Source organism: Galleria mellonella, unplaced genomic scaffold (assembly GCF_026898425.1).
Source record: "Galleria mellonella isolate WM207_F2 unplaced genomic scaffold, CSIRO_AGI_GalMel_v1 utg172, whole genome shotgun sequence".
NCBI lineage: Eukaryota > Metazoa > Arthropoda > Insecta > Lepidoptera > Pyralidae > Galleria > Galleria mellonella.
This window is the reverse complement of record NW_026442015.1, coordinates 2,099,967-2,116,642: the sequence shown is the minus strand read 5'-3', so window position 1 is coordinate 2,116,642 and position 16,676 is coordinate 2,099,967. Positions and strand designations below refer to the sequence as shown.

At 34.9% G+C, this 16,676-nt stretch overlaps 1 protein-coding gene across 1 annotated transcript in view; it reads right to left on the bottom strand.

Annotated features, from left to right (window-relative positions):
- Nucleotides 1-16,676, bottom strand: part of LOC113514256 (putative fatty acyl-CoA reductase CG5065) — a 106,887-nt gene that overhangs the window by 33,285 nt on the left and 56,926 nt on the right. The window lies entirely within an intron of this gene.

Sequence of the window (16,676 nt, the reverse complement as noted above, 5' to 3'; positions counted from 1 at the left end):
CAAATATATATTGTTTAATCCAACTTTGACAAATTGACAAAAAAAATCGATCGAATTTCCTTTTAGACAAACGTTTGACTCCCTATCGTTTGCTGGTTCAGCTAATAAATACTTTAGAGGTATAATATTAATAATAATTAAATTAGAACGATTTTGGCATTTAAATATAGAATACTTTTAAAAATTATTTTTATATATAGAATCTTCAATTTAATTTTGAATTTCTTGACAGTATGGACGGATAATGGCTGAGATGATGATGATGAGATTCCTTGTGTTTTATAAGTTTTGTGTAAAAATAATTTTAATCACTCTTTCACAGAAATTCAAAATAAGCCGGTGCTTCTCAGTCGTTCTTCGCGGAAAGTAACTGTCAGGTGGATGCGAAAGGGCATTCAATTCGCTCCTAAATATATATACATATATGAATTCGATACATTATGTATTTAGCAAGAATACTTACGTATATAGTAAGTATTTCTCATTGAACAAAATTGTGTATATCTCAGTGATCTATCTTGGTTAATGTCAGCCATCATTTATAATAACGATATCAATTGAAATAGGACACAGCACAGTGTTTCTTAAACTGTGCTTAAACAATTTTTCCTCCTAATCCTAATTTAAACGTCTTTCTCTCAGTTACCAGCTTATAATCTGGACTTAAAGCAATACCTACGCGATTATGAAAGATTTTTTTGCAATTTCTACTTATTTTATTTATTTATTTATTCATTAGTACAAATATGTGTACATGGCGGACTTAATGCTAAAAGCATTCTCTCCCAGTGAACTATAGGGAAGTGTCAGAATATTATCTAAGTAATATTATTTATCCACGACACTATGATTTAGCCTTTTTTCTATACAGTTTAAAATAAACTGACGGGTTACTTGATGTAATGTGGTAACTGTTACCTATAAATATGCGTAGCATCATGGACTTTAGAAAATACACTATGACGCTCATGGTATCCATCACGTGTATTCTCCAGTAATTTCGTTAAGGAATAGCACCACCACATACCACCATAACCGAAAGCCAAACTGCGGATGCCAATCTGCCTACCAAACATGACAACTGTTGGCAAAAATATTAGTAAATATTTTTGTAAATAGCAAATTGATTGACGATGATGATTCTCACCTAATGACCCCACCCTTCATACACAGCTGTGTAAGCACTATTTTTTTTTACAGTAGAAACACGAAATGCAACAGAAATATAAGAAAACGACTCTTGTAGTTTCTTTCTGGTATGAAACAAGCCGGTAATGGGTAACTTGTAAATTATCGACATTTGATGTTATATTGCAATAGAAATAAACAATATTGATGAAATGTATTTTATTTTAATCTAACAGGTCTGATATTAGATTTAAACTTTGAGAACTCTTGTCTTTCATGACCAAGTCGTTACATAAGTGCTGGGCTTACACATTTATTACCGATCTCAAATATAATAACATTATTTTCATTTATCTGCAATGACCAACTGATTTTATCCGAGTTACGTTTGTTTAAAATATAATTCTTTAGACACATATTGAATGAGAATAATAAAGATAGAGTTTTAAATGAAGTAGGTAAGTACTGTAAAGTTTTTTTTGATGGGTTAAAATGGTATGGTAACCCCCCCGCCTGCGCTAACGGGATACGCTGGCGGAGCACCAGTGAAAGGTGATCGATGAGAATGAAAACAGGCCAGTTAGCCCATCATGATGAATTCATCAGGAATTAACCATGATAGTTTCCAGGGAGAACCGCGAGGAGGTCGACCTGGTTGGACATATTGCTAGCAATGTCCATTACTAACAATCCCTTTCCCCCCAGTACTGTAAGGTTATACTAAGGTATTAAATCTTTTCATATTCCTTATTTTGATGAAAACTAAATTACTTTACATCTTAGATCTAGAAAGAAAGTTATCGAAGGACTTCTTGATACGTGGTATTATTATACTATTGATTTGTATGTATGATATATATGTATTAATATTGTATCTTTCAAATATTTATATTCGAATATATAATGATTTGTAATTTATGTGAATATTTATTTTTATTGTTTATTTTCTGTTTAGCACTACTACTGCCCAGTTACTTCTATACCACTGTGTTAGGTCGATTGGAAAAAAATCGCATTTAGAGATGAGTTATAAGTATAGTATAATTATATATTTTAGTGCAATAAATGATGTATATAATTTTTTTAAATAGGTTTTTGGCAAAAGCCAGTTGTCTACCCACAAAATGAGCTTTACTTAGTTTGGAGCTAATTTGGCGCTATTTAATTTGTCCAACGATAATTGTTTTTTTATTGTACATTGAACTATGCGATTATAAAACTACAACAAATTGTAATGTCAATGCACTCTCAAGTATTTCCCCAATATTATAATTTAAGGTCGAATCGAGAATAGAAAGTATATTACTCCGCCGCTTCCGATTATTTTAACGTGTGCAAAACAAATTGAGCGTATTATGTCCTTGATTTGTTATTGTTATGAGTATTTCCAAGGTTAAGTCATTTGTGAGAATTATCTCAAATTAATAATCAATGCACTAAGAATAATTACCACCTCATCCCATCATATTTAATCAAGAGGACGTTGAGATCCAAATAAAAACTTCATAATGACACGCGACCCTATAGAAACCTCATTAGCCATTTTTTGAGGGATCTCATGATATCTCGTTGTTCTTTGAACAACCTATGCCCCTTATGGGAGGATGTACATCTAAATTGGAGCTGTACTTGGTCATCTAAGATCTAAGTTACGCGGGTGAACTTTTCGTCTAGTAATTTTATTAATTTATTTACATACTTTTGTAAATTCACTTTTAATATAAATATAAGTTGATAACAAAAATGTACACAGGCCCCTTTTTTTCATTATATCTGTATGTTTACTTGTAATGTTATTTACATTACATACATAGCGAATCAACTAAGCATAGTGAATCTTTATCATCCCAAACTAAATATTGTACTACAATTGATATTGAAATAACTAATATGCATACCTATTTAAATAATTTGTTTATTTAAATATATACAGACATAACATGAATACAAATGTTTGTATTGTGCGGGGATCGAACTCGCAACCATCGGAACGTAAGGCATTGTGTTAAACCGCTCCGCTGCCAAGGTCGTAAAAAATTAGGTATAAAATTAGGCGATTGGCTCCCAGGTCAGACATTCTAATTTATGTATGATGTAAAGACTACATTGAGCCGGTTTCAAAATCTCAATTCTACTACAATAAAGACTATCTACATACATGTGATGCGTATAAATAATCACTTTATGTAGTAATTTTAAGTTATATAGATCATCAAGTGTTAAAAACAGGTCAAAATTCAGTCAACCAAACGTCACTACAGCTGAATAAAATATGTGTCTAACATATTTTTAAATGAAAATAAAATGCGCTATTTTTCATTCCATTAATATACTATATGCATGAATTAGTCATTAATTAAATTAATGATTTACACACAAAAATTGTTTTTTAATCAGACATAAATCCAGATCACATACCACAAAATTATCATTATGATTCATTTGATGCACTTTTTACCCAATTCCTTTAAATATGTACATATATTAACTGACCCGGTGAACTTCGTATCACCTATAATGCATATATAAAAAGTATTTCCAAGTAGCAATTCCCATGCAAAATTATCAATTTTAATTTTTGATGGTTATCGGATTTTTTTTTTTTTTTGTTATAACCTATATAATCTGTATTAAAAGTAAATGTAAAATAAATATTCAGTTAGGCTCGATCCAAGTCATTTGCATAATGAATATCTAATTTATATATATATAAAAAATATTTGTATAATATATTCTGAAAGATATAAATAGTTATAAAAGATTAGAGAATACCGTCCTTTGTTAAGTCCGCCAAACGTACATAAAATTTTGCTGTGTATTAAAGTTTAAATAAATAAAATTAAATCCTCATCTATTAAGTACAAATAGAAATAAAGTAATAGTTCTATACTGGTTTGAACTTCAACTTGATGAACCGGTATGTCCAACCCGATCTGGTTCCAGGGTGTTTAGCTTGGAAAGGATGTAACAGATAACATAATAGCAAAAGCATATAATAGCAATCTGGTCTTTTATAAATAAAGTTTTAGTTTTTTTTTTTTATTTATAGTGTTGGTGACCATAGACATTAATCAATAAATGATACAACAGCCTGCTTTGATTAGTTTGATTACAAAAAAATATATTTATTGTTTCATTCTTTGTTTCGTTTCTTCCAGGGCATAACATTTATAACACAGGGATTCCTTAAGTTCGAATTAAAACATGACCAGTTTAGCTTTACTATCATTATTTCTGTCATAGATTTTGGTAACGTTTTAAGCGGGACGCTGCTGCCCATCCCTTGGACATTAACATCCCTTAGTTGCCTCTTATGACACCTACAAGAAAGGAAGAGGTGGCCTATTTTATGCCAGGATTATACGGCAATATTTACATTATAGTTATTAAATTTACAAAAAAAAATTATAATGTAAACGTTATGGATGAATTAAAATACAAGTGAATAATGATGATTACAAGTTTTCAAATGTCAGTCTTAAATAATAAATAAAAACCACGTCATAATTTAATATTAGTATTTGGGTATTCCGTATTAAATCACGTTGTTAAAAGGATGTTGCTCAAAAAAATAAATTATTTTATTTTTAAATTTGTTTCTTGGCTTGTCTGTGTGTTTTTGTTATTATATTTTAATGTAATTGTGTTATTTTATTTTAATGTAATAATTTAATTAAACTATGTTATTGTTTTGGGTATTTTATTATACATATTTATTTCTAGATAAATGCTTCGTTTCATAGTTTTTGTGAGTTGTGTTCTTGGCATTTCCAATTTACCTTTATTTCTTGTGGCATACTATATCCCTATTACAATCAATGGGAATTTTTATCCCCCCCCCCCCAAAATAAGATTCTTAGAGGATGATAATGGAATACTAACCCCGCCTGCGCTGTCGATATTCGTTGGCAGGCCACTAATGAGTGGTGATAGGTAAGGATAAAATCAGTCAATCCATTGTGACGGATTCAACAAGAATTAATTATGATAGTTTACAGGGGGAACGGTCTGGAGGTCGACCTGACGGTATATTGCTAGTAATGGGGATTAATGCTCGCTTTATTAACAATCTCTCTCGCAATGCAAAATAAGGTAGGCCAGTATAAAACTGAGTCCAGATTGCAGAATTATATTGAATTTTATTGATTGAGGTAGTTCGAAACATGCATAATACATAGTTTCAGTGAAACGTTGTAAATGCAATAAAATATTGAGTTTACAAGAATACACCTGTGATGAAAACCGCAATCAAATTAGTGCAATATTTTTTTAGAGATACCGGAACAAATACACAGACAGATAAAATTCAAATCTGTCAAATTAGCATGAAACAGCATTGATCCTTATACAAAAAAAAACTGTCATATTAATTTTTATTAAATATCTCTCATATGGTCGTTTGGTCCCGGCATAAAATAGCCCACCCATGGCTGTCATAAGAGCTGGCTATGTGAGGGCGTGGGATGGGCAGCAGCGGCCCCTTTTAAAACATCTCTAAAGCCTGACTGCGGTTGCCAATCCGCTTCCCAAGCGTGGCAACTATTGGCAAAACCCCTCAAGGAGGAGGCATATGTGCAGCAGTGGACAGTTAAAGGCTGATATTATGAAGATGATGATGTTCTTGTTCTGAACCGAATGGCACAGAATGGGCCACCCCTTCCTTTCCCGTGAATGTCGTCAGAGGCGACTAAGGTGGTCGAGGGATGGGCATTAGCGTCCCTCTTAAAACATCGCCAAAAGCCTGACTGCGGTTGCTAACCCGCCTGCCAAGCGTGGTAACTATTGGTAAAATCTTCCTTTTGGGGAAGGCCCATTTTTAACAGTGGACAGTGGACGGCTGATATGAAAAAAAAAAACTAAATATTACTACTTATTAAACTAAAAAAAACTATTGAAATGGAATCATTAAATTATCTCAATATCCATTCTGATGGATGTAATAAAACACTTCTGTATTTTATTCGTTTTAAAATAAGAACAGTGATATATTTTTATAGTCGTGATATTATTACAATGTATACTTTAGTTTACCGAAGTGTGTCGCAACTATAGGTCAGCTATAATTTCCAATATTTTTAATTGATTATTTAAAAAGTACTCTAACAGCGAACTAAAACATCAAATTGTTTCTGAAAATTGACAGATAATTGCGACGCTGTCAAAGTAAGCTAAAGTATGAACGCTCTTAATTTTGTGATACTTGCAGTCATTGTTTCTTACGAAACAAAATATAGATGTCTATCACCAATTTAGAAAAAGAACATTCGAACGTTTCAGAATTCCAAGCAATCCAAAATAAACGTTGTAAATGTTGCTAGTTCTCCAGAGTCGTTTATCTGATGCACAAAGTCAGAGTTAACAACTAGTTATAGAAATTATACAGCAAGCTAACCGAGGTATATTGTAACCCATCATTGAATGGTTAAGCACGCCCGTCACTCGTCACGTAACCCGTTCGTGCGACGTGGACACAAATAACCTAATTATACACGTATTTTATTTGAATAACTTCACGTAGAACGCATATTTTCATTTGTGATGATTGGTGTTATTTATATAGAAAATATATAAATATAATATTATAAATAGATAAATGTCTATCTATTTATAATTTCGAATTGATCTCGATTCAATTACGCCAAAAGTCATCACGTATCGCATGGTCAATATGGATGTAAAATTCTTTCGATAAGAAACGAATTATCTGTATCAATTAAGGTTATGTTACCCCAAATGTGATGTAATATAATAGGGGAAATATATTAATTGATTTTTAAATGACTGAAAAAAAAATACAAATTACAAAAATCATCCCGTATTGCATGGTCAATACGGATGTAAACATTTTTCGATAAAAACTATTCATCTATATTAATTAACTTTATGTTTTCCCAAATGTGGAACATAATAGGAGAAACATAGCGTTGTTTTTTAATTGATTAAATTAATATAATAATAAAAATAAAATACAAATCACATGTGCCTGAATACATAAAAGTTATGGAGGAGTTATGAATTTTCAGTAATGAAAATTATTATCCCCATTGCTAGCAATATACCCTACATTCATACATGATAGATCGCTCGCGCTCGCGTATCAATAAGTTTGCCAACCCTTACGTTAACCTTGCCCTAACAATGTGGAATGGCCTTTCCCGAGATGTATTTTCTTCATTCTATAATCTCGGATTCTTCAAACGTAGCATAAAAAAACACTCAGTAAGCCGGCATAATGTAGCCAACCGTTGAAAGTAAATCATTCTCTTTTCGTTTGATCGTATTTATGAATCATATTGTCTGTGGATGATCACTTAGGATGGTGTGATCACATGTCGTGCTATAATAAAAAAAATTTACCTCCTGGAAACTATGATAGTTTTAGTTCTTAATTCCTAGCGGTAGAGGAAGAAATTTTTAGTAATACCGGTAGCCTACCGGTTTCATTACTAGCAATATGCCATTGCAGGTCGATCTGTACGTAGTCCCCCTGGAAATCATCGTGCTGAATTTCGGGTTTTTTTCTTATACAACTTAGAATGGCAAACAAGCTCACGGCCCACCTGATAGAAAGTGGTAATCGTCGCCTATAGACATGAGCAGTACCATGGAGATAACAGAGTATACTGTTTCGCCCATGATACCTTCCATGCGTTGCCATTCCTGAGAACTCAGGTGTTATTCCTCTGTACCCTGTAAATTCACGCCAGGTGTATTCATCTCATTCAACCATTTTATTCTCACCTATCATCCCTCACTGATGCCCTGCCAGCGTGTACTGTTAGCACAAAAGGAGTTACCATTACATTATCGTCCATTAATTCCTAGCGAATTCATCGCGATGGGTGAACTAACATGCTTTCATCCTCACCTATTATCCTTTACTGATTTAGCGTATACTGCATAGCACAAGCTGGGCCACTATCACCATCTCAATTGTATCCATAAAAAAAAGAAGTTAAAAGCACTACAAGCACGATGAAATATTTGTCATAGTTACGTTATGACCATTATTATTTATGGTGTCTACGCTTGATTATAACCACAATGAATTCCATATATTAGGCGGACAGTCATGGTAGCAGTCTTGCAATATTGCACCATTATTTATCTATACTATAATAAAATCGTTTGTGTCGAAAGGCCATTTTATATTAAGTTTTTTTTTTCTAGCAATAATAACAACGGTTACAAATATAACAATACAGGAGGGAAAGGGATTGTTAGCAATAGAGTTTGACAGCCCCATTGCTAGCAATATACCCTATTAGGTCGACCTCCAAGTGGTTCCCCCTGGAAACCATCGTTAACAATTCTTGTTGAATTCGTCACGATGGGCCAACTGACCTGCTTCATCCTTACTAACGTATCCCGACAGCGCAGGGTTACCATTCCATTATCACCCATTAAAAAAAAATATAACAATACATCGAGAATACTTTTAGGGAAGCCATGATACCTACTAGTATCGTAGTGCATCGAGTATATTTACCGAAATGAGATTTACTGAGAATGAAGTAAGATTGAGAGTTTTGACTTGACTGAGCGTGAGATAATTTTTGCTGTCATACGAAAACTATTTGATTCTATGCTGCAACAGTTTGATGGCGTTCGATATAGTATTCTTAAAACTTTTGTAAATTAAGTGGTAGATTTTCTACAAGCACTGGGCAGGTTACCAAATGTACTTGTATACAAATGTACAAGATTTTGTTTCACAGTACATCAACTTCAATTGGGGCAACACCAATAAATTTTATTTAAATACCAAACTTTTTTTTAAAACACAGGGGGCAAACGAGCATGCGGCTCACCTGATGGTAAGTGACTATTGCCGCCTATGATCACCCACAACACCAACGGCATTGCAGGTGTACTGCCGGCCTTTTAAAAAGGAATATGCTCATTTCTTGAAGGTTATGATGTCGTATCAGTGAGGAAATACTGCTGCTAGAAGTTGATTCTAAAGGGTGGTTGTAGGGGAAAGAAAGTGCCTTGAAAAACACACGGTGGAAGACTGCTACTCGTCCAGATAGTTGGGATGAATCTTTAGTTCATGGCGGGTTGTACGATGGTGAAAATCAGCAGCAAGCATCAATCCGAACAATTCCTCCCCATGATAAATTCGAACCGATTTTTATGAAATTCCTATAGAACCAATTTGAAAGTATAACTTACAAATAATAAAAAATCTAAATCGATTTATAAATGACGGAATTATAAAGTAATAAATATAAAAATCTATAACTGAATTTAAAACGTCCTCCGTTTTTGAAGTCGGTTAATGACGGAGTTCTGGAGTAACGAACATAAAAAAATACAACGTAATTGAAAACTTTCTTCTTTGAGTCGATTGACAAAGGTATCATCATCATCATCATCATCATCACCTCAGCTATTATCATTATCTAGTAGTTGTACATAGGTTCCCCCATAGACTGCCATAAAGAACGGTCCTTAGCCACCTGCATCCAATCACTCCTTGCAATTGCATTTGAAGTCGTCACTCCATTTAGTGGTACGTACGGGGTCGCTACTCATGAAATTTTCGTCCCCATCGGTTGTTCGAGCTATGTGGCCAGCCCATTTTACGAAGGTGTACAAATAAGAAATTAAAAGTAAATATAAAAGAATTATAATAATAGAATAACTTTTTACCCCCTTGTTTATAAAACTAAAACCATAAATCTATTTGAGCTATTGAAGAGTTTTGTCACTGTCCTTCAAGTTAAAAATCTTACGCGGAAGAAAAAGACAATACAATTCTAAGAGGGCATGTAGATTAGGTAACATTTTTATTACTTTTAATATATCGATTCTTAGATCTGAAATATAGAATTATCAAATAAACAATTAAAGCTAATAGACATATTTCTACTATTAAAATAGTTGGGGTACAAGGACCTATTAGGTACACAGTGATTATTATAGCGAATTTTTTTTATGCAATTTAGAATGGCAAACAAGCTGACAGCCCACCTGATGGAAAGTGGTAACCGTCGCCTATATGAGCCTATACCTACCTATGAGAAAATACCCTGTTATATCATGGATATAACAGGGTATTTTTTCTCCCATAATAACCCCCATGCGTTGCCATATTAAGCGAACAATTGTTGCTATAAAAGTTTCAACGAAAGTACAAGTTTCTGTATTTTTACTTAAAAAAAAATATATATTTTATTCAAGTAAAGTTTATTTATTTTTTATTTATTTTCTATTAAAACCTTTAACTATACGTTATGCGAACAGCTAGCAACCTCTATCTTTACCGACATAAAAAAAAGGAGGGGATTCTCAATTCGGTCGTATATTTTTTAATTTAATATTAAACCAATTTGAAAAATATTTTTTTATCTGAAAGGATATCCGTATAAATTAGTCTTATAGAAATTTTATCAAAATCAGTGCAGTAGTTTTGTTTTTAGATGATTTTTTTTATACAACTTAGAATGGCAAATAAGCTGAAGGCCCATCTGATGGAAAATGGTAAAATAACTGGTTTTATCACATTTGATGGCGGTTTTTTTGTAGGACACAACTTTAATTTAATTATTGCATATACCGTAATCTTTTAAATCAATTTCTTTAATTTATTAGTCTTTTTAGACATGGCAGTTACTTAATTTTTTTTCCTTAAATATAGTCAGAACATAAGTATAATAATAAGTAGCGTTAAGTGGAATATTTTCTTAATAGTGCGTCAATTAAAAATTACGTTTAATAGCGGCATTTTTCCGACTAATCACCTACTTGATAAGTTGGTTTATAGCATGAATCATTAGATGCATTTATTAATTTATTCATAACAACAAATTGTGCAAGTAACGAAGTGAAATTCACATTTAATGGTTTAATACATTGTCAAATATGCAAGATTAAATTACACATTATGATATCATTAAATAATTATGGTATTAATAATAAAAAAATCTTTTACTAAAGTGACATGGGTCGATTAATGACGAACAACATTTGTATGAAATTTTGTCTGTCTGTCTGTCTATTTGTATCTGTATTTCACTATCACACGAAAACTACTGCACCGTATTAGATGCAGTTATCACAGCTGTGTTCCTGAAAATCTAACTTAAAACCTGATGTATGCTTTATCTTAACACACTATCTAGAAGTAGTCTATTACATTGGTTTTCCTTTAAAATGTACGTGTATAAAGCAGAGGGCAAAAAACTAGTAAAGAAGAAATAAAAATACTGCATGACGGCGTATACGGGTTAGCTACTTTACGTCTCTGTAGACTGAGGCGATCTGAATCAGTATTTTTAAATGGTAAACACATGTACGCATCAATACATTGACGTACTAGCATTGCTTGTAATATGTACGTAGAGGCGTAAAGTAAGAATGATTTATTAATAATATGTTTATCGACATGCAACTTGAATGTATTTATTAAAGGAGATGACTGCCTTCGTTTCAGCTTAAACGACCTACATAATGTACGCGTGGATGTATATCAATTAAATAAGTCACAGTAATAAGTTAATGGGGTATCAAGATAAAACATAAAAGAGTTTTTAATTTTGATCTCCAGAAACGCAATTATGAAAACAGCATCTAATTTGGTACAGTAGTTTTTGTTAGATGCCGGAATAAACATACAGACCATGGATAGACAACATTTCTAAAAACTATTGTTTTTAATAAAATCTATTATATTATATATATATATTTTTTATATGACTTAATCTATAGTATAGTATAGACATCGTCATACAGTTTTACTATATTCAGTAGAATACTGATTAGACGATGTCATAAGAGGCCATAAGAAGCGATTAAAAGACAAATTGAATACATTTTTTTTATGGGTGAAAATGGAATGGTAACACCGCCTGCGCTAACGAAATACGCTGGCGGAGCACCAGGGAAGGGTGATAGATGAGAATGAAAACAGGCCAGTTAGCCTATCATGATGAATTCATCAGGAATTAACCATGATAGTGGAACCACGAGGAGGTCGACCTGGTTGGGTATATTGTTAGCAATGGGATTTTGTCTCCATCACTAACAATCCCTTTCCCCCCAGTACAAGAGATTAAATTCTGTCATTTTTTTACTTGTATTGCTGTTGTAAGAATATATAGCTCTAGTCGTACATTTGACGCAGCGCCATCTAGGCTCATTACTAAACAGAACTATATATTATATAAGTACTATATGACAATATACATTTTATTTTGTAAATGCATGAATATTATATAATAAATGCCCGAATATATACAGATATATATCATGAATAAATATAAAGATTTAAATAGATATACTGTGCCGGAATCGAATCGGTAACCACCGTATGGTACAGTACGTATACTATACCGTCATTTCGCCATTCTAATAAGTTCGTCAAATTTAAAACTATGTTACGGTACGTAGTGGTTTGTTTGTATGGCTTCAATTCAAAGGTCAGCATCATTCAATTGAGTACAATCTTATTGTTAAATGTCGCATGTTATTACAGTTAAAGGACGCGTCGGGGAATAGGTGTAATCAGCTTTGTCTATATGAATTGCTCAGTGGCTATTTTGCCGCTCCGTGCAAATATGAATAGTTAAAAATCTCAGACGTCACTTGTTTTTAAAATGGAAAAAGTATATGCAGTCGTTGTTTAGAGTCCTGGGATCTCGGTCTCGGATTAGAATAATTGCAGCCCTTTTATATGACCATCTTAACTCCTTTTAAGAAAACGAAATTGGATTAGACTTTTGCTACGGAGATTAGACAATTGTATGTCCAGGGTCTAAGTGTCAAGTCGGAGGCAAGAGAACATCTGGCCGTCTTAGAACCACATAATTTAATTAGGAGGAATTTAACACTTGCTGCATAGCAACGTATATATATAACTTCCTTCTATGACTACTATGTTCCTGATGAGTGGCAACAGGAAGACATATGGGAATAAAGGAATTCTTAATAATGGGTTCTAACAGCGCCATGTCGAATTGGAAGGAAAGGAATTGTTAGTAATGGGGTGCAACAGCCTATTATTAACAATATGCCCTATAAAATTAACTAAACCCTATCAAGCTTTACTTCCACAGTATTCCCCCTAGAATCTGTCGTAGTTAATTCTTATTGAATTCGTCATGATGGGCTAACTGACCCCACAATCCTGGTGGAAAGGGATTGTAATGGAGACTAAGAATCCCATTGCTAGCAATATACAGATCGACCTCCTCGCGGTTCCCCCTGGAAACTATCATGGTTAATTCCAAATGAATTCATCATAACTGCTAACTGACCTGTTTTCATTCTCATCGATCACCCTTCACTGGTGCTTCGCCAGTGTATCCCATTAGCGCAGGCGGGGTTACCATTCCATTTTCACCCATCAAGACCCCACAATCCTCACCTATCATTACTCACTGGTGCCTGGTGGTTAATTGACCCAAACGAATATATATATATATATATATATATATATATATATATATATATATATATATATATATATATATATATATATATATATATATATATATATATATATATATATATATATATATATATGGCAGATGGCCTTTACAACTTCACCGAACGCGTGTGTGCAGGGGCGAGTGCAGATGGCACTCCAAGCCCGCGAGAGGGGAGCGACAGAGGTGTCGGCTATTTCTAATGGACTGCGGCGTGCCCCCGAGGGCGCCTAAGTGGCTCGAATCTCGACTCGGGCCGCCACACTTCGACCCCCGTCGAGGGACGGTGGGTCGGTGAATCGAATGGGGGAACGAGGAGACGCCACGGACGGCGCATTTTCAGGCGTAAAACATATGTTCCGCGAAAGCGAACCGGGTGTGATGAGCCTTCGCCCCCGCCGGCGGGGACGGTGTGTGCGGTGTGTGGGTGTGATGTCTGCGGGCCCTAGGGACGAGAGTTTCGCGGTAGTTGAGGGAGACGCGTTAGCCTCAGTTATGGAATCGTCGAGATCTAAGAGTGCATGCCTCGGGCGACGACGTCTGAATGTGACGTTCTCTCTTGGGGTGTACGAGCCCGCTTTGACTACCAGCGGGTTCGGGTGGGATTCGGACGCAGCGAAGTAGCGTCGAGACGCTTCCTTCATATACTGCTTGATGAAGGGGATTTTAAGATCGCGGTGAAGGTCCGCGTTGCGTTCGAACCACGGAGCGCCCGTGATTTGACGCAGACATTTACTTTGCACCGCCTGGAGGTGCTGTAGGAGGAGGGAGCTACGTGGGTGAAGACGACGCTAGCGTACGTCAGCACCGGTCTAATACATGCTTTGAACAGCGTTAGCTTCGCATTGAGCGGGAGCTTGCTGTACTTATTTAAGAAGGGGTGGAGGCGACCCCGTATGAAACTGGCTCTCGCTCGGATTTTCTTGATATGAGACCATACCATTGGCCCCGCTCGTCGGCCGCCCGCTGGAGACTGTTGACCACCAGGGCGGCCGACGGGCTGTCCACGTAGAGTGCTCTGTCGTCAGCGAAGAGGGCGAGTCGCACTCGGGGCTGGCGTGGAATATTGTAGGTATACAACGAGAAGAGGGTGGGTGAGAGGACGGCGCCCTGTGGGACGCCGGCTCTGATCGGTCGTGCGCTGGAGCGCGCGCCCTTGACACGAAAGCGATAGGTCCTGTTCGACAAGAAGGCTCGTATGATGTGCACGAGCCTGTCCGGCACTCCCAGTTTGTGCAGCTTGTAGACCAAGCCGCTGTGCCAGACTTTGTCGAAGAATAGGACACCGGTGGCCCCTTTAGGCTTGAAGTGTCGGGCCTCTAGGATGTGGGTGGAACTAAGTGAAAGTAATTTTGTTTTTATACAACTTAGAATGGCAAACAAGCTGACGGCCCACCTGATAGAAAGTGGTAACCGTCGCCTATAGACATGAGCAGTACCATGGATATAACAGAGTATTCTGTTTCGCCCATGATACCCCCCATGCATTGCCATTCCTGAGGAGTCAGGTGTTATTCCTCTGTACCCTATAAATTCACGCCATATCCCACTCTTCAAACCGAAACACAGCCATGCAAACACAACTGCTTCACGGTAGAAACACGAATGGGACAGAGGTACCCAAGCAATCGATTTTTGTACAAATTCCTTGTTCAATGTCTTAAGAGGATTGATCTCAAGTCGATAAATAACATTGATTAAGATTTTACAATAACATACAGTGATCTCTTGTGAATTCCTTCTCTGTATAATAAATGTAAACTAAGCAAAACTTGTATTATACTGTAGGTACTAAACAAATGTCAATTGATTTATTCTAAATCATCATCATCATATCAGGCTTTAATTGTCCACTGTTGAACATAAACCTCCCCCTTGGAGGGTTTTGGCAATGTTGCCACGCTTGACAGGCGGATCGACAACTGCAGTTAGGCTTTGGAAATATATTAAAAGGGATGCTGCTGCCCGTCCCTCGTCCTCCCAGTCATTTCTTACGACACTCACTGGAAGGGGTGGTCTATTCTATGCCGGGACCATGTGGTAATTTTTTTTAAATGCATACATAATAATAAATAAATACGCCGTGACTAATACAAACGCTGTCCTCATGCATACAAATATTTGTATTAAACCAAACCCGCAACAATCTGAAGGCAATGCCACTACAACGCCAATGTCGTCAGGGGAATAAAAAAAAATGATCTTTTTTTAGACTCTCTGCCAACTATTAAATGAAGTGGTTACTGTAACTGTTGTAAAATACCAACCTCTAAATAAAATTATTCTTATTTAAATCGGAAATTTGATGTCTCTTTTTTCTTTTTCCTTTTTTTATTTTTTGCTGTAAACTTAGACGGTATTTTCACCAAATATACGTCGTGTATATCTTAACAATGACAACTCTTATAATACATAATAATATGTATGGTATTCATATGATAATTTGCATGTTTTTTTTAACATAAAAGTTTTTTATTAGATATACTTATTGCGCCTAATAAATTTTCTATGATAGATATAGATAAATATAAAACATTATTTAAACATTGGTATCGGGTAACCGTTTCGGCATGGGAGAGAGGATTGTTACTAAACGCTCTAGTATACTCTAGCGGGAAGTATCCCGCTAGAGTATAACAGGTTACTATTCCATTTTCATCAATTAAAAAATCTATTTCGAGATAGAAAAGAAAGATTGCATAATGTGTAATGGAACACATGATGAAACGTGCATTGTTCACCTAAATTGCAAAAAAGATTAACTTTCAAGTAGTACATTAGTCGGATTCATCTTATTCAGGGCTAAATATAACAATCCCTTAAATTTTTTCGTAATTTGGTGCAGTAGTTTTTGTGATGCTGAAGCATAGATACAAACAGACCAACGGATAAAAAAAAAATATTTTGCCTTTGTTGGTCTTGTTAAGACCCCTCATATTTTCATCTCAAAATCTTCCATGTACAGAACATCTACTAACAATTTTATTATATTAGTAAAACATATATATTTTTTATAAGAAAAAATGTTATCTACAAAAGTATTTGTTTTAGCTGTTAATGTTATTCTTCGATTTTGATTTCATAATTGTTTTTTTTTTTATTTTCGTTTAGGACATT